At 35.1% G+C, this 19745-nt stretch overlaps 1 long non-coding RNA gene across 2 annotated transcripts in view; it reads left to right on the top strand.

Moving 5' to 3' along the window:
- Positions 1-19454, top strand: part of LOC311444184 — a 114853-nt gene extending 95399 nt beyond the window's left edge. Inside the window, exons 3-6 of one of the 2 annotated variants that reach the window (XR_014697694.1) lie at positions 7799-7870; positions 13696-13836; positions 18216-18350; positions 19244-19454. This is a non-coding gene — a long non-coding RNA (uncharacterized lncRNA). Of the gene's footprint in view, positions 1-7798; positions 7871-13695; positions 13837-18215; positions 18771-19243 lie in introns of those variants that run through there. The other variant, XR_014697695.1, reaches the window with a different exon arrangement.
- Positions 19455-19745: the final 291 nt, after the last annotated feature.

Genomic DNA, 19745 nt, shown 5'->3' on the forward strand with positions numbered 1-19745 from the left:
ACCTTATAGTGACTTTACAGTATCAAAAGGGGGTATACAGGAGAAATGGTGAGGGACTCTTTGTTAGGGCATGTAGTGATATATAGGATATAGGAAATAGTGGAATGGCTTTAAACTAAAAAAGAGTAGATTTGGATTAGATATAAGAAATAAATTCTTTGTTCTGAGTCTGGTGAGGCACTGACACAGGTTGCCCAGAGAAGCTGTGGATGCCCCATCCCTGGAGATGTTCAAGGCCAGGCTGGATGGGGCTTTGGGCAGCCTGGTCTAGTGGGAGGTGTCCCTGCCCATGGCAGGGAGGTTGGAACTGGGTGATCTTTAAGGTCCCTTACAACACAAATCATTCTATGATTTTGGTATTAATAAAGGCAAAACAGCATCCCCAAGAAGAAGTTTTAGAAAGAGGCTTAGTGGAAAAATTCAAATGATTCTATTTCAGACAAGTACTAATGAAGGACCGTGAACAACGTATCCCAAAATCCAGACGTTATGGTCAAAATAATACTATAACAATACCAAATCCAGATTAAATTCTAGCACCTGAGTTGTATCTGGGCAAAAGGAGGTGTGACACAAGGTGTTGACTTTCTAGTGATTGCTGGTCAATAGAACACTCTTTGAGCTTATTTAAATGCAATTTGTCACGATTGACCTACCTTGTTTTAGTGACTGCACTGGTTTCCTGCTAAACATGACAATATGAAGTAGCAAAGATGAAATAAATCAGCTTTTTTTTCTTTTTTGTCCCGATCAGAGCACAGCTGATGACTAGAGAATTGGGACCTGAGTTCTTTGCCCTGAATAATCTAATTCATTCATTTTTCTTTGTATTTTTGTCTAATTTAAATTATGCCTCCACAATGAGTTTTCAATTTTGCTTTAACCAAGAATACTCTATCCAGATGTGTTCTTTCTACTGCAGTGTACATTAAGGATCAAACAATTTTATGTCATTTTCTTTCAAAATTAGAATTAATACCTCCTGGTCCTTTGCCAATGTTGTTCATGATAAGAATTAAGAAATTAACATTTCTGAGCAAAGAACAAGTTGTATTCCAATTTTTTTGTGCATCTTACCAAACAAAACAGGTTTATTTTAAAGATGCATAATTATCTACTGATTAAGAAATTAAAAAGATTTAGAAACAAATATTTTCTCAGATTCAGATTTTCTTATTACTATTTTTATATATATGTATATGTTTTACCGTAACTTCTAACTTCTGCATTTTTTAAAAACAGAATAGCACTGTTGGAAGGGACCTATAAAGATCATCTCATCCAACTGTCCAGCCACTTCAGGGCTACCCAAAAGTGAAAGCCTGTTAGTAAGGGCATTATCCAAATGCCTCTTGAACACTGACAAGCATGGGACAGCAACCACCTTGCTAGGAAGCCTGCTCCAGCGTGTGACCACCCTCACAGTAGAAATTGTAACTGTGTTGTAGATGTAACAGATGTAACTGTGTTGGCAAATCTGTAACTTTGAAGTAGCTTACATGCAGATTCAGTGGTGGGGCTGAATTGGTGCAGATCTGCTGTGTAAGTTCACAGGGGAGTCTTTTAAGTTCATGTCAAAAGCCAGTCTTGTATATGTGCTAATGCCATTCCCATCATGCAAGGGTGAATGGCTTTCATCTCCATTCTGCAAACTTCTTCTCTTGTCTGGCCATGTGGCTCCCAATCAGATAAAGCTTTTTATACATGTACATATTTCCTGAGGTCCGTAGTGTACATCAATGTTGTACACAACTCTTTCAGCTATGCTTTTTCTTCATTTGTAAATGCTAATAAATGAAAGACTTTTAATGGAATTTAAATTGTGATCTTCCCTATGTTCCTTTTTAAAATTAACTTCTAAAAACTGTTAGCCAACAACATATTTGCAAGGTGTAGGAGCTGTTTAGTTTCACAGGCCCTAGTAAAATATTGTTTTTAATAAACTCTGTATTTACTGCTAGGAGTCCTGTAAAATATCTGCAGATTTGTCTGCCTTCTATGGAATACATTAATGTCTATCACTGTGTGTGTACTCATTAAAATTTTATAGAATAGCTAGTGCAAAAAGCTCTTTAAATCATTGCAACTTGTTGTCTGGTTATTTTATGTTGAGGAAAGGAAAGAGCACAACTCATAGTTGAATATTTAAGTCAAAGTAGCAGATCTATAAAACACACTTATTTGATAGAAACAGCAGAAATCATATGTTTTTCTTTAAATATGAGTAACTGTTCTGCTTACGCAGCAAATATTGTTAGCTGTAGTGCACTGGAGGTCTCAACATAGCAAATGTCTAAACTATTCACAAAATAATGGTAAATAGGCAAAGAAAAAGAAAGAAATGAAACAGAAAAATTTTGGTACAGTTCAACTAAGTCAAGGTGTGCTCTTTAGTGCTACTACTTATATTTCATATTAACAATTAAACATCACATGATAAATTAGAGATTAAAACATTTCCTTCTGGAAATGGCTCTGTCCAAAATTACTTGGACTTTAGATCAGGCCATGGATTTCTGAAGGTTTTACTCATTTCCAACTCAAAGTCCAGTGTTAATTTGTTTTGGATTTTTTGTTCTCTCTTTATTGCGTCCAAGTCTTGATTTTGCATAGGATTGTATAATTATCACAGAAAAGGGATTTAGTGATGAAGAAAAAAAAGGAAAGTCTGCCTTGTAAAGTATTTGTGATTCATTTAATTATTCCTTAAAATCTGCTTATTCCTTTCTTAGGCTGTCCCCTCATCCCCATGAGGCTGTCCCCTCATCACCATGTACCCTGGTTAAGATGTATAGGTTGGTTTGTGTTCCTCTCTTGGCACACTTACAACTTGACTGCAGGGGGCAAGAAATAAACTAAAGAGAATGAAAGAGCTAAATTTCAGAAGAGATTTAGACTTATTGTTCCAATACAGTTTCTTTAGTGTACTTTCCTTCATGAATATTTAGCATTCAAGGGTTATGTACATTCCACATGAATTTGGTGTTTAGAGTTTTACAGAAATATTCCTGTGAGTGAGGAGACAGTTAGCCACAAAGAAAGCTGAATAAAAAGGTAATACTGAAGGTCTGTCCCTCAGAATACCTAATTCTGAACTGGAGAAAATTTTTCTTTCCATTTAAAATTTGTAGTTATGAACCCTTTCTAGACAGAGGTGATGATATTAGGTCAGTCATGGCTCACAAAATAAAATAAAATATAAATAAAAAGAAGGAATGGAACTGCTGGTACTAGCTGTATCTGAGTCAACTGATCAGATTCAGAGATGTGAGAGAGAACTTTACGTACTTCTTCTTCTGCCTGCAGTAGGTAGAAAAACGAGGCTTTTTACACTCAGTACAACCATTTTTCATGAAACAAAGCAAAAGAGAAATTAAAAAGCAATTAATTCTATGAATAAAAAGAATAGCACAATTCATGTATATGTGGTGCTGTGAAGAAGCCTGCTTTCCTTTCTTAGGCTAAAATGGCATTTCAAGCTGTGATCTGTTTCCAAGGCACAGAAAATGCAAACTGATAACTCTCAAACACAGGCAAATCATATACACCATGTGTTCATCAAGAATAGGAAATCTTCCCATTGCCGTCCCTGACACTTGTTTTTTTTTTTTTACTTTTGTTAGAAACATGGCTCAGGTTTTCTGAAGACTTACTAATACAAGAGATTGTACTTTTCACACAATAAATCTCTGCCTTTGCTAATGCTTTGTATACTATTTTAGTCTTGAAATATAACTCCAAATACCTCATCTAAAAGTTTAACCTTTCATTGCTTCAAAAGGAATCTGGTACTTGCATCCTTTCTGTAGTGATGAAAGAAGAGCATTGGAGGGCAAGCTAGCAAAGAACCTCGTTGAAGTTCCAGCATTGCACCATCACCTTCTCCCAAGCTTCCCCACAATTAAGAATTTATTATTATTATTATTATTATTATTATTATTATTATTATTATTATTATTATTATTATTATTATTATTATTTTCTCTAGCAAAAGTGTAAATCACACTTCCAGGCTAGTATGATGGGACTGGATTGAGGATAGCTTGTTTTCATTTCACAAACTTTTTATTTTACCTTGTCATTAATTAGTATTTTATGTCAGCTCTAGGGTAATGCTATTCCCCCTTCCTAGCCTCTGTATGTATCATCTCTATGCTTCACCTGTGACTGAGAAGTATGAGTCTAACATTGTGCTGTGCTAGGATTAAATCGTTTCCTAACATCTCTTTCCTGTAGTAGAAGCAGGTCTTACAAATAGTGTCCGGAAAAATGAAAATAAGTGGTGAAAATCTAGCCATACCTATGCTAATAGATTTTTATTTATTTTTTTTAGTATAAAAATGTTTAAGCAGAACACTGCCCATAATCTAGTGAGTCCAGTCAATATTCTTCACCAGAGGAACAAAGTAAATCCTGCAGCAATTCTGATCCATATATCTGTCTTGGTTTCAGCTGAGATAGAGTTAATTTTATTCATGGTGGTTTGTATAGTTCCATGTTTGGGATTGAGTAGAAAAATAATGTTGATGTCACCCCACTGTTTTAATTGTTGCTGAGCAGTGCTTAGACAAAGGCAAGAACTTTTCAGCTTCTCCTGCTGCCCTGCCAGCGAGGAGGCTGGGGATGCATAAAAACCTGGGAAGGGACAAAACCAGGACAGCTGACCCAGACTGACCAAAGGGATATCCATAGCATATGGTATCATGCTGAACAATAGAACTGGGGAAATTGCCTGGTGACTGGGCATTGGGTGGTGAGCAATTGCACTATATATTACTTGTTTTGTATATTACTTGTTTTGTAGATTCAATTTATTGTTATTGTTATTATTATTTATTTCCCTTCCTTTTCTGTTATATGAAACTCTCTTTATCTCAACCCATGACTTTTTCCTATTGTCTCACCTATCCCACTGTAGGGTGGGGGGAATGAGCAAATGCCTCTGCGATGCTTAGCTGCCTGCTGGGTTAAACCACAATACCTCAGAATCAGGTGTGCAAACCTGTAGGAAGCATGGTTTAGTGGTGGATTTGTCATTACTGGGTTATAGACTAGATGATCTTAGAGGTCTTTTCCAGCATGAATGATTCAATGATTCTATGATTCTATGAAGTAGACATGGAGAGCACAGTTAAACTCTAGATATAAATCTCCTCAATAGTTAGTAGGTATTTCAAGTGTTAACCCAGTTTTATAAAGGTGAAAGTTAATTAGAAAGTTAATATCAGGATCTAAACTTCTCTAGTTTCAGGTAGGTCACATCTAAGCTATTGATTTGGGAACTTGTCCAGTGAGAATAGTATCTTCTCTGAGGAGAGAATAGCCCATCAGACATATAAGTGAGGAAAATCTTGTTTTTTATTTACATTATAATAGGAAACAGTATTCATTATAATTAATTTTCAAAATAACAACTTTTTAAGAAATCTGCATGCAGTACATTTCCTCTGTGAATTCTGTAGGGTGATGAATAATTACTGCCAACAATTAATTTTCCTTCCCCTCTTGAGATCTCTTATTCATTTCCCCTAAAATCAGAAGAGGGTGGGAGAGAGAGGTGGGTTGGGGATGGTGCTTGGAGAAAATTCACAGCTCATTTTTCACTGCATTTTCCTGTGGGATTATGATATTCATGGGCTTTTACTCTCTGACTTAAAATGTATTCTCATTTTTCCTTTCCTTTCCTTTCCTTTCCTTTCCTTTCCTTTCCTTTCCTTTCCTTTCCTTTCCTTTCCTTTCCTTTCCTTTCCTTTCCTTTCCTTTCCTTTCCTTTCCTTTCCTTTCCTTTCCTTTCCTTTCCTTTCCTTTCCTTTCCTTTCCTTTCCTTTCCTTTCCTTTCCTTTCCTTTCCTTTCCTTTCCTTTCCTTTCTTTTTTTTTTAATTATTATTTTTTAAATCTGCCAGCGTTCAACTGAAGGAATAAAAAAAGTAATCTTACTTAGTGATTAACCCCTAAAAACTGTCAAATGGTGCTATCATGGGACTTTAACATGTATCTCAAAATAGATATAATAGTCATGTCCTCGTTGTTAATTTACTATGGAAGATTACGCATATACTGTAGAATCAACAACAGAGATAGAAGTCAAATGGAAGTTGGAAAGAAAGCTCTCCCTTGAAGCTAATGGAGTCCATTATTTCTTCTAGATATTGTCAATGCATATATCTATAGGCCTAAACAAGATGTTGGTACATAGCAATTTTGAGGCATAGAAATCTTAACTCCTCAGCTAACTCTAGCCTTTATAATGCAGGGCAAGATATGTTTGTTGCCTCTCCTATTCTGATTTATAGTATGTTGTACATGCTGATTAACGTCCTGAACTGCAGCATAACCAGACAAATGTCATGCAATGAACCTTTATCTTACTTAAGTATTTTTAATTAAAACCTTATGCAAAACCTTAAAAATGAACAAGATCACTAGCAAAGATCAAAACCTGTGTTTGATTCACCTCTGTTAAAGTGTTGAATAGAACTTTAACAGAAACAGTTTCTCTTCTTTTGGATATTGAATCCAGTTATATAAAGATGAAAGGAAGGAAATACTATAAGCACTATGTCCGAACATAACACGTAAGAGTACATAATACATAAGAGTATTACATGAGTACAAAAGGTTAGACAAAGACTCTTTATACAGGAGGTCTGAGTTATACTGTACAAATCACTTGCTAATGAGCACCTGAGGTGGGAAAGCACAGCAAAAAGGAAACCCCTATCAATATGTTTCAGTATGGATTAATAACATATAGAAAAAAATTCAGACTTTGGTCCTGCATAAAAATACTAACGTTCCTCCTTTTGAATGCATTTATTTGATGCTGCTCACAGTAGTAGGTAGGTCCCAAAGACAGATATTAATGACCAAGTAAGTCATTGAGAGTAATATTCCCTCCTGGTTTTTAGAGACATCTTGACCACAGGAACATGGACTTGTATGGAATTCAAACCAAATGAATCTGTACCCAGTAACTCTAGGTAGTATCTATGCAAGCATCCACAGCTGTGAAATCTCATTACAGCATGCACTATTTTAAACATGGATCATGACTAAAAAACCTTTGATGGAATGATCATCAAACCTAGTCCCACTAATTTCTGAGGAAATAATTTTATCTTGAACTAAATTGTTCTAACAATGCTACAGTTCTCTATTAAGGTACTGTAATTAGCAAAGTTGCATTTCAGTAAAAATAATCTTTGATAAAAAAAAGTGTTTGAAATGGACTGTCATGTTTTCCCAGCTGCTGTCTGTAAAGAAATAACATCATATTTTCCAAGCTAGTATAAGAATATAACTAACAATTCTTTAATGCCATTACCTATCAAAAAGGAAGTTTAATTTGACATGAAGAATTTCTTCACCCTGCTGTCAGCTGTTGAGTTAGTGTTTTTATTTCTTTTATTTCTACCCCTTCCAAAGTTGTTTTTTCTAGTTTGGAAAACCTTCATTGTATTATGGAGGTGAGACAAAGGTCTCACCATTTCAAAAAAGTGTCTTTTCATCCCTGCCACTCTGAAATCCACCTGGGAAATAAACAAAAGAATAAACCTAGCATTCAGTGTGACAGCCTTGATATCTTAAAGCAGTAGCTTGATAACTCTTTTTATTTTGAAAACTGAAAAAAAAATAAAAAAGAGAGTAAAATAAAGTATGGAAACTTAAGCAATGTTATTAAGTCAGCTCCCCTTGATTAGAAGATGTCATCTGGACAACAGAAATCAATCGTAGTGATAAGAATAATCAAAAGTCTGTGTCAGATATTTAAACTTTTTTTTTTTTTTTTTTTTCTAGAAGTGGAGTAAGACAATTAAGATGTAAGGAACTAATATGCTAATATAGAAAACAGCAACATGAAGTCTTAAGGTAAATATGCCATGTGAAAAAAACAAACAAACAAACAACAACAACAAAGTTTCACTTTTCAAGGGGTTTAATGCATTGCTTTGAATTTATTGTAATTCACAAACTAATACTAAAGATATTATCCATAATTAATTAAACTAATGCTTTCTGCTATTTCTTCTTTACAACATAAAAAAATGCATAAATAATATTTAGTTTTGTTCATAACTACTCTGTATTGACAAGCACCATCCCATTTTTCATGCTCTGATCCTAACTGTGAAAATTCTTACGGGACAACAGCAAACCACAGACAAAGGAAATAATACATCTAATTTTTATCTAAGGCTCTCCTGTTCCCAACAGTTGTCTGAGCCTATTCCTGTAACAATGTCCAGCTATTTGCTGTCACTTCCAGATTTGTGCTGGGTTTCCCAGCACTCAGAATTTTCTACTTGTGCTGGGTTTCCCAGCACACACATGCTTCCCTGCTAATTCACCTGGGCAGACTAACCAGTTTGATTCGTGTTAGCATCAGGGTACTCGACAGACTAACCAGCTGTCCCAATCCAGACACTACAATGTTTCACTATATCCATGCAGTTCAGCTGAACAACTGCAAGTACAGGAGTTATGTATTTTTTGGCCTTGATATTTAAGTATAATAGTACTGGCTGCTCATTCATTTGCTTTTCCTGTCAACTCACCATGCTAACCACCTAGAACATTAAAGTTCTTGCAACCCCTCACAGACACAACTGAGTTTACCAATGCAATCATTACTCCTCTACCCAGCAAAAATAGCATTTTACTGGCAACAAGCTGAGGTGCTGTCTTTTTATGCCTACTATATTGCCAAAATATATAATTTCATTGCATCTTACTTTTTTTTTTTTTTTTTTTTTTTTTGTTTCTGTTTGTCTTCTTCTAGGTTGGGCTATTAGATGTTGTTTATTTTTAGCAAGTTACATTTAGACTATAAAAGAAAACAACTCATATGATAGATGGTGGAAAGGCATCTGGGGAAAGACAGGTGATAGCCATGGATATGGGCAAATTATGAGGTCTGGTTTCTGGATGAAAAGCTGGAGAAAGCAGACAGTGATAGGAGAATTGAGAAAAGCAAGATTTTCTCCAAAATGCCTCCTGAACTACTCTTGTCCTTTAAGAAATTTTGTTTAACTAAACAGCACAAATATCAGTTTAGAAGCTCCTTGAAGATAGATATTCATGCTGTAAACTTCCCTTCGCTGCTTTTTCACCTTGTGTGTTATGTTCCAATGCAAATTCCAGTTACATGGGATATACTCTGGGATAAGGGTTGCTCCTCCTGCTCTGCTTTTTTTGTGCCTCAGATTCTCATTTCAGTAGGAATTATGCACAGGGATATGTCTGGATTGCAACTAAAAGGTTAATAATTCCTTAAAGAGAATGGAAAATTTGTCTATCTCTTGATCGTGTTTAGAGCACTGGGATCAGGGAGTGGACATATGAACAGTCTGTACTCTGACTCTTCTCCACACGTCATAGTTGATACCTGTGGACTATTTGTGCGTTAGTGACCACACATCGTAAGGACAACTTCAGCTGCTTGTGCCTGCAGGCCCTTTCACCCTTCTGGCACTTAACGTTAAGGCTCTTTTAGAAAAATAAAATGGGTTTTGCTTCTACCCATAAATTCTGGATATTGGAAGCCACAGAGCTGCAGACCTGTTTTGAAATATATCACCTTTGAGTAAGTCTAACAGAACGAGCTCCACTGATTCATAGAAATATGTTGATATGCAAAAAGAATAGGCAGAAATATGTCACACCTATTAGATCCCACACTGAAAATAAAATATCTTTGAGCATGTGCTAAGAGGGGGTGTGGACCTGTTATATCCCCCACCCAGATGCTTTAAACATTGTCTCCAGTTCCCATCAGATTGTATCAGTATAATATGGCTGGCCATATTATGATCCACTGATCCTGACAGGTCTGCACTCAGCATGCTGACTAGATCAGTCCCGTGTGCTTGTGCTGGATTAAGAAATATAATGCTAAATGAAACACTTCACAAATGACAGATCCTGGTGCATAATAATTTAATGAGGTCCCAACTAAATCTAAATTTAAAATGTTTTGTTTTTCATGGGCATACTCAGAGGTTTAACAAAGCAGCTAGTATCAGCATTGCTACAGTAAACTTAAATTATTTAATTTTTGTAGCCATTCTCATACTTTTCAGTTCTTAACTGAACCTATTACACTTCAAAAATCCCTTTTTCACTTTCATCTCTCTCTCATTACATTTTTAACACTTCAGTTGTCACAATTTTTTGATCACAAGGTGGGAACATAAAGTCAGGACATGCTTATTTCTTAACAGTAGTGTTGATGCCACCCCATATACCCTCCTAACATTACTTCAGTTTGACACATTTGAAAAACTGATTACCAGTTTGGATTTTATACTACTGGAACTCACACTTGTTTAGCCCTCTTCACAGTTTTCCCTAGTATGACACTGCAAATGTGTTTAAGATTCAGGCAAGGTTCTAAAAAGATTCTTTATTCTTACTATCTATTTAAATTTCAACTCAGCCCCATCCTGTACAGTGCAGCTTTGTAGGCTTTGGTACTAGCTGGAAGTTCTATCTTGCTGCTAAACTAGCAAATGCTGAATGCCAATACCAATCACAGAAATCATGATATTAATTCCTGCTTTATTTTATTTTCAGTCTAGCATTATGCACATTGATATGACAGATTTTTTATCTTTGTTTCACTGATTAAAATTTATTTCTGTTAGAATTTTGAATTTATAAGAGATTAGATCTTATCCTTATGCATAGAAGAGATTTCAAGAGATTATTGTTGTTGTTTGTGTTTTTTTTTTTTTAATAAATCAGATCTGCAACATCCTCACTTATGACTTTAATGGAGACTTTAAATGACTTTACCTTCATACTTAATTGAACTACGTGATTTCATATCTAAGCAGAATACAAGGATTCAGTTTACCTAAAATTATTGTATGGCATTTATAACTATGACACCATTTCATTCCTCGAAAAAATAAATAAATTTACAGATCTTAAAGTATATCTTGAGATTTAATAAGATGAGATTTAATAAGAGCAAATGAGATTTAATAAGAGCAAGTGTAGAGTCCTGCACCTGGGAAGGAACAGCCTGAAGTATCAGTACAGGCTGGGGGATGACCTGCTGGAGAGGAGCTCTGAGGAGAAGGACCTGGGGGTCCTGGTGGATGACAGGTTGACCATGAGCCAGCACTGTGCCCTTGTGGCCAAGAGGGCTAATGGGATCCTGGCATGCATTAAAAGGAGCATGGCCAGCAGGTCAAGGGAAGTGATCCTCCCCCTCTACTCTGCCCTGGTCATGCCTCACCTGGAGTACTGTGTCCAGTTCTGGGCTCCCCGGTACAAGAAAGACAGGGATCTCCTGGAAAGAGTCCAGCGGAGGGCCACAAAGATGATACGGGGCCTGGAGCATCTTCCCTGTGAAGAATGGCTGAGAGACCTGGGTCTGTTCAGCCTGGAGAAGAGAAGACTGAGAGGGGATCTCCTCTGTGTATATAAATATCTGAGGGGTGGGGGACAGAAGGATGTAGCCAACCTCTTCTCAATGGTTTGTGGGGATAGGACAAGGGGCAATGGCTGCAAGCTAGAGCACAGGAAGTTCCGCACTGACATGCGAAATAACTTCTTCACAGTGAGGGTGACAAGCATTGGAACAGGCTGCCTAGGGAGGTTGTGGAGTCTCCTTCTCTGGAGATATTCAAGGCCTGTCTGGACGCCTACCTGGGCAGCCTGCTCTGAGGAACCTGCTTTGGCAGGGGGGTTGGACCTGATGATCTTTCAAGGTCCCTTCAATTCTGTGATTCTGTGATTCTGTGATTCTGTGATTCTGTGATCTTTCTATATACATATATGCAACACTATTCAGGTCCGTTTTTTTGCCTTTTTGTTTGTTTTCTGCATTTAGAGACATTAATTCCTGGAAATGTTGAAAAATATCTTAATGTGGAAGGAGCTTCAGGAACAATTTTTCCATTGATAATAGAGGATTGATTCCTTTCTTCTTTATCTTAAACTGCATAAAATGGGACAGAAAAAATCTGAATGAGTTAAGGATTAAGGCTATTTCCTACTGGTACTGAAGCAGGCAGAGGAGAGCATACTGCCATCTTCCATCCAACACCACAGTCAACTCTAACTTCAATGTGACGGGTCTGGGTTTGTACTGTGTAGTGTAACCTCTTAATTGTTATCTCTAAATGAAACACCAGTTTCCTCAAATGTAAATGGACAAACCTGGGCATGTTGACTGTAGATGTAATGTGAGATTTCTATTGCAAGTAACTTTGGTCCATGTATATCCTTAATGCAAGGATTATTTTTTTCCTTTCTGTTATTGCTATCAGTAGCAATAAAGAATACCTAGCTCAGTTCTGAGTATAATTGGCAGTAAGTGCAATGGGGGAATTATGTCTCTGGGTCCAGTTTTGTATCTCATAGAATAAAGTCACAACAGCAATGAACTTACATCAATTTATAGCTGATCTAGTATTGATTGCAATAACATAATCCATTATAGCATGTTTGTTTAATGCTATTTTTTTTTTGCCAGTAATTGCACTATTTAATATTTCATGTAATTGTCTAAGAATAATAGAGCAGAAAGTCACATGAGGTCCATTTTTTCTTCTCTCCTTTTTTCTATTCTGCCTTTCCTTTCCTTGTGATTCTTTGTTCCTTGTCAAACAACTAATTTATGAGCAGACTCTGAGTCATGTCTGCCCTGTTGATTTATTATTGAGCAGTGCTGAAATGAGACTGTCTATTTTGCATTTTCATCTTTGTGAATGACAGGCAAGTGCTGATTTTATATTACAGTTTCTGATTTTCTGCAAGTCTATAGTTCAAAATTATTTTAAAGTTCCTACCAAAATTTGCACACCTCTACATAACGTCACTTCTTCTTCTCAAATGTAACTAACACTTAATTCATTTTCTTAATAACAAGGACTATGAGATTAGATGTAAAAATAAAGAATAAAATAGTTATTATTATTAAAAATCCCATTATGAAAAAATCAGTACTAGTCTCTTGGTTAAGATACATTTTAAGAAGTCTGAAGACAACTATGTAAAAATGTCACATAAATTAGAGTTGAATAAATACATCTTTGCTTCTTATTTCATACTGCTTTGGATTTATTATTTTTTTTTTATTTTTTTTTATTTTATTTTATTTTATTTTATTTTATTTTATTTTATTTTATTTTATTTTTCTGTTAAATTGTGTTAGATTTTAAGGTTTAAATGAAGCATGGTAGACTTATGTCCACGTAAATCCATGTTGCCTTTTATATTTTTTGTATGTGTACAGGCAATTTTAATTTAACACTCTATATTATATAAACATTAGGTGCAACAGGCAGTTGTAAACAATTCATGTAATGCAGTCATGTATGACAGTTTTTTTCCAAGCCTCAGAAAAAAAACATATGCTACAATTTCTATGTTCAGATCAGTAAAAAACCTTCAGAAAGAAAAATGTCATGTAAGTAAAGGCTGTGATGTATAAGTATCCTTTGCATTAGCTATGTTTCCAATGCGGGTGTGGATCCATTCTCAGGAAGCATTAAATATATGAGAAGATATAATATACTCCTCTTCCTCATACTAATTTAGCAAAGTAGGTGGAAAGTAGTATTAAAAACCTAAGTGAAGTTAGGTTTTAACCTAACATAAATGTCTACACTGAGAGTTTTAACACGGATTTGGGAGTGGGTAAGTTAACTAAACTCCCTCGTTCTTTTTTTTTTTTTCCTTAGATATTTTAAATTCCACAGCCATAAGCTTAGATTGTGTAAGGTGGACATAAAGGTGGACAGAAATTAAAACTGTTTAAAGTGTGAGATTTCCATGGAGATATTCAAAACTCAGCAAGACAAAGCATTCCCATCTACCTTGAGGTAAGCTGTGTTCATGCAAGCACTTGGAATACATGTAGATGCTCTTCAGATGTTTCTCCTGACCTAAATTACTCTGTCACTTTACGAGGCTTACAGTGTTCACTCTCATGTCCTGTCCTCTATCCTCTCTGTTTCTCAGTCTCCAATAAAAAATAAAAGACTGCACATTTTGTATAACATATAACATATAACCTACATAACACACCTATTTAACTTTTTCTGACTGTACATAAAACTGAAATGAAAACTGACCTCACCACTTCCTTGTCTGCCCCTTTCACGTTTCACAAAACTTTCCAGGGAAGAAAGGATATTCTAGAGGAGGAAGGAATATCCTTTAATCTTCTAAACTAACAGTTTCATGTTTACTGTTCTTTTATGTCCTGTAGCTTCATATACCAATTGTCACCCATACAATCTGAGATCATAGTCTCTTTTGTGATTTTCTCCATTTTTAAAGGAAATTAAAGGAAGGAAATAAAAACACTTTTGAAAATTTCCCTCAATTTTATATTCTTTTATCTCTTTATTTTATAGAATTCACAGGGACATCTACACGATAACATTACTTTCATAACATCACTCATTTTACTATGCTACATATGAAGTAAAGCTAACAGATGATCATTTTCTAGGGACAAGGCCAAATTCAGATTACTAGATTGAATACAGTTCAGTATTCTACTCAACATGAGTGTGAATACTTACAATTTACTGTTTAAGCTAGATGGAAAATAATTTGTTTTGCAAATTATTATATGCATTTTACTATTATTTTTAGCTGTAACCTGCTAAAAAAAAAACAACCCCCCCCAAAAAAAAAAACAACAAACAGATAAATATGATATAAGATATCCTGTTAATGAATTTCTTTTCCCAGTAAGTCTTAAAAATATGCACATGTGCTTGTGAAAGAGAATAATCACCAGATCTTTTATTTTTTTAGCTAACAGAAAGGTCTCTCGGTTACTATCCTTCATTTGGAAAGCTGTGGTGTTGAATGAGCAATTACAATATCCACAGTCTTCATTCCACCGACCACTGGGCTTAAATTTGAATTAAATTCAAATTTCAATACAACTGCTATTTTCAGTAAAACTACTTTTAAACACTGTTTAACACTAATGCTAAAGCAATACTGAATCTTTATCAGTTACTGTCATGCACACAAATTAGAACATGTACAGACGCTATGCCTTAACCCCACACAAAAGAGTTTACAAGTAAATATGGGAAACAGAGACACCACATAGGTCCACCAAAATAAAATATGCACAAAACATGGAAAATAATTAGACTATGTGACCTCGTGAAAAAAAAAAAAAAGTTTTTTGTGTTTTTTTTTTTTTTTTTAATTTTTATTTTGAGAATAAAAGTAAGGATGGAGAACAAAGACAAGGGAAGAATATAGTTTCATTCTATCAAGGTGATGAGCCTCTGAAACAATTAAGACCAGGGGAAAAAGAATTTGAAGAATCTTATTTATATATATTTTTTTATATATTACCAAATAATAATAACTATGAGAAAGGAAAAAGCAGAAATGAAGCCATAGTAATGAGGAGGATGGAGATAAGACAGTTATGCTTGTTAGCTTCAGAGGGAAATGAAGAATATGTCTGGAGACACTACAGGCCTGTGTGGGATTCCACATTTCTTTAATATGAGACTGAATGACTGAAAGGAATTCATTTATACAATATTACATTCGAGAGGTAAAAAGGAGGGATTAAACTGTATATGTATGCAAAAAATGAAATGACTGAAATACAAAAATAATGGAAACACTTACTGTGATACCCCATGGGATAGCATTTTACATATATTAGAAATTATCTAAAATCTTATGCACAAGATGTGTCTATTTGTAATTATGGAAATAGAGACTCAAGTGAGTGGATAGCCTCCCAGTGGTTTTAATAGGATATAGATTTCATTCTTAAAGCACCTATTTTCCAGAATTATTCTCATCACAGAATTCGGTAGCATTATTTTGAATTTATACTACAGTAAGAAAGGAGGTGTTTTGCATAGATCTAATGAAAGAGAAAACTGCTGTAGTTCTATAAAGTCCATTAAATGCAACTTTTGATAAAGATGTGATTTCTGCCTTAGTTCTTTGTGTGTATTTCAGGTTGGTGTCTTGTGTTTTTATGCTGTCGTAGGGAGAGAGCATCGCTTGATTTTAGGAAAGAATGGATTTATTTTTTTTTATTTTTACAAAATCTTCAGTTTATCAGCAGAAAAAAAAAAAAAAAAGCTGAAAATACAGTTGTTGCTTAGTATGCTCAGATATTTATTACCTAATTTGATGCAATTATATACAGTTTATAAACATAATAAATTATTAAAAAAAGAAACACAACAGTAAAACAGCTGGTTATTTCAAGCAGCTCTCCTGATCAGGGTCAGCAGGGCAGATTGAGACAGGTAGCTCAAAATACACCTGCCAATTGAGCTTTTTGTAGATCATTAATATATTTGAAAATTGCATTGGCAACTTTATCAATATAAATTTTACTGCAAACGTATACTTTTTGAACTAATTAGGTCTTTATGAAAGAGACAGTCATTTTCTACAGGAAGTCAGTAACAGTAAATCACTGGAGCTGCATATTAAGCATCTATTCTTCCCACTTGCTCAGTCACCATATGGCACCACACACTGTGCAGAAAGATAATCACTTTATTGTTGGCTGGGTTTTTAATCAGATACATCTCATACTGTTTTGTTAAACATTGCCTTGCAAATAAACCAACTTTACAATACATTTATTTTTTGGAAGAAAACATAAATAAGACCTAGTGAAACATAAGAAGGTTTGGTCAAACTTGTAACATGGAATTTAATAAAATGATCGGGAATGAAAGAATATAAAACATTATTTGATGCACACAAAGATGCATCAAAGTAAACTGGATTGGGAGCTGAGCAAACTATTATGCAAGGTGCCTGCTTTCCAGCAGTATGCTGGCTGCGTTAGACTTGACAGCTGTTGTGCTTGGTGGCTTTCAGACTATAATATTCACTACATCTAGCAGCTAGTATATCGCTGTGGTCCACCAATACTGGGAGGCTGCATGAACAAAGAGTTTATACAATGACCAGTTCTGCAGCTCTCTCCTGCTTTGTCCCCACAAATAGAAACCATCCCTACAAACTGCCGTGGAACTTTGTTCCTGGGTGTTCCTCATGCAGAGGTCACTGCTTTTTGTTTTATATTGTGCCTATCCCAACAGAAGCTCTATGACCTTTCTAGCTTGAGTGCTCTGCAAAGAGAAAGGCACAGAAAAATTGACTAGATCTATATTCTATATTCACAAGGACGTAAAAAAAAATATATATATATATATATATATGTGTATAAAATAAAGAAAGGAAAAAGAAAATTTGAATATTCACAGTAAGTGGAGAAATAATGCCCTAAATTTTTTTTTAGTAAATGACAATGTTTCCAAGGAGAAATAGTTGAATATTCATTCTTCTAAAATAAGATTAAAACAAACACAAATACACAATAGGAACAGCCTGAGCTGAAAAAGGGGGACATTAGATAGAAGTTCTTTGTATTTCTGATTTACATGAAATTACATGTAATTAACAGAATGTTACGGTTATGTAGTCAGATGCTGACATTAACGTTATCTATGCAACCTTTGGTAGATCCCTTTGCATAAGAAATACAATATATAACCCCCTTAGGACTGTCATAGTCCCCACAACCTCATTTCTCTCATTTCCTGCACTCAGTGACAAGCAAATTCTTTATTTCCTAAGGAATAATTGTTGGGGGGAGAGAGGGGGAGGTAAGAAAAAAGAAAAATGATGGAACAATTCTTGAATGCCTGAGGAGGAATTCCTGGCTGTCCTGGAATGGAAGATGTTTAGTGTGGATATGATGTTCTGCAAAATTCCCCACAGAAAAAGATCTTAAAATACATTTGGGGAAAATCTCATGGGATTCTAAAACATTTATGTGGAAAGAATAAATTCTTTGTCAAGTGGGTTTTTGTTTGTTTGCTTGTTTGTTTGTTTTCCCAGACTGCAGAGGTACTTGTATTTTCAAAAATTTACACGCTTTTTGTTTGGACAGAATAACTTCTATTCCCGTCTGTGGAAAGATTGGGCTGTTTTTGCAGAAATACTTGCTCTGCAGAGACTCAAAGAATGAAAAATACTAGAACGAATACTTAATGGCTAACAAAGTCATAAGCAATTAAAATCAGTGTCTTACAACCACTTTTCTATATCCACATCTTTATCATATGGTTTATGGTTTAATACTGGTTTCAGAATAACAATGATAGGTATAGTGCTGGGAAATCTCAGCATCTCAAAAAGATGACACTGAAATCATTCTCCTCTTCACTTCTGACAGGATCACAGACAGAGGACAAGAGAGACCGAGGAGTTCACTTTATCTTGCCTCTGATCCAAGGCAATATCAACAAGATATCAAAAAAGAAACAAAGAAAAAGCATCTGATAAGATGCATATTCCTTTAGCCTTCCAGGTACAGCTGGCAGTCTTGAAAAGGTCCCATTAATATCATTTGACTTTGCTTGAGGTCTGTAGCCCATAGCAGTATGATAAATTGGACAATACAAAATTATACGAGTACTAGGAATCTCGATAAATATGAAGGGATACTTACTTTTCCAGCTTTCTCACTTTTACAATTAAATTCACTTGCACTAAACCTGCCCTTTTTAATGGTTTCTGTATTAGTATTTGCATTTAATGTAAGTGTACTGATGTTCACCAATAATTTGTAACATGAGGAAAGGTATCACCCAGTTATAGTAATAAAAGAAGCAAGACGCCCCTTTCTTTGGATATTTGCAATTCAGCTACATGGATAACTGTGGGCCATAATGAAGCAGTTTTTTCACTTCAGTGTTCCCAAACTGTTAGCTCCACAATATTTACTGGAGTTTTGTTGCAATGTTTATACATAAATACCAGTTCTAATCCCTTAAACTTGTACATTTTGGCTTTTGGGAGAAAAGATTTTTCTTCCATCTCTTTTATATGTTTACTTCATTATTAAACATATTTATTTTTTACTCTACAGTTCATCCAGCTATTCTTTAAGAGCTGTAGGTCAAGGTAGAAGTTTATACATTGATATTGACGTTCAGAGTTTCAGCCCCTGTGTAAAGAGTTCTGGATTATTATAATATATTATTATTATTATTTGTTTATCTATATATTTGTTTATTTTGGCCACTCATGATTTCAGAGAGAGTTGAGATTATTTTATTGTCACGAGTAGCTTTAATTTGCTTTAAGAAGGAAAAAATTGTCAGTTTTCCAGTTCCACATCAACAAACTTTCTCAGCTTATTATTATTATAATTATTATTAATTTTATTTTTATTTTATAATAATTTTCCTCTGGTCTTAGTTGTTTCAGAATTGAGATGATCAAGGAAGAAGAATTCCTGTTCTTGTTTTCTTTCCTACTTACAAGATTTTTCCTGTAAGTAAGTTTCCCGTTCATTTGTTCCTTATTCCCAGCCCAGAGCAAACCATCAATACCATCTACTGAATAAACCCTGATGTGAAAGACAGGTTAGTGTACATGTAGGTGCACTATAGACAGGAACTTTCAGGAGCTGACCTGTATGCTTGTACACAGAAGTTGAGGTAGTCTGCAGTATAAAATAGTGTCTGCAACACCCAGATAATGGATAAAATGTACATTTTTGGTTGGACAAACAGACAGACTGCCACTAGGAAAAGGGGAGCATGCCTTAGACTGTAAGGGGCCTAAGTAAGTGGTGAAGATGGGGAGAAATATAGGAAATGAGAGGAAAGAGAATTACTCTTGAGAAGAGAATTATTTCTCTTTCTCCTGAAAGGCAATTACTTCTGTCTAATCTGGCATAAAGCTTGAGGTTCTGCTA

Source organism: Aythya ferina (assembly GCF_964211825.1).
Source record: "Aythya ferina genome assembly, chromosome: 1".
Classification (NCBI taxonomy): Eukaryota; Metazoa; Chordata; class Aves; order Anseriformes; family Anatidae; genus Aythya; species Aythya ferina.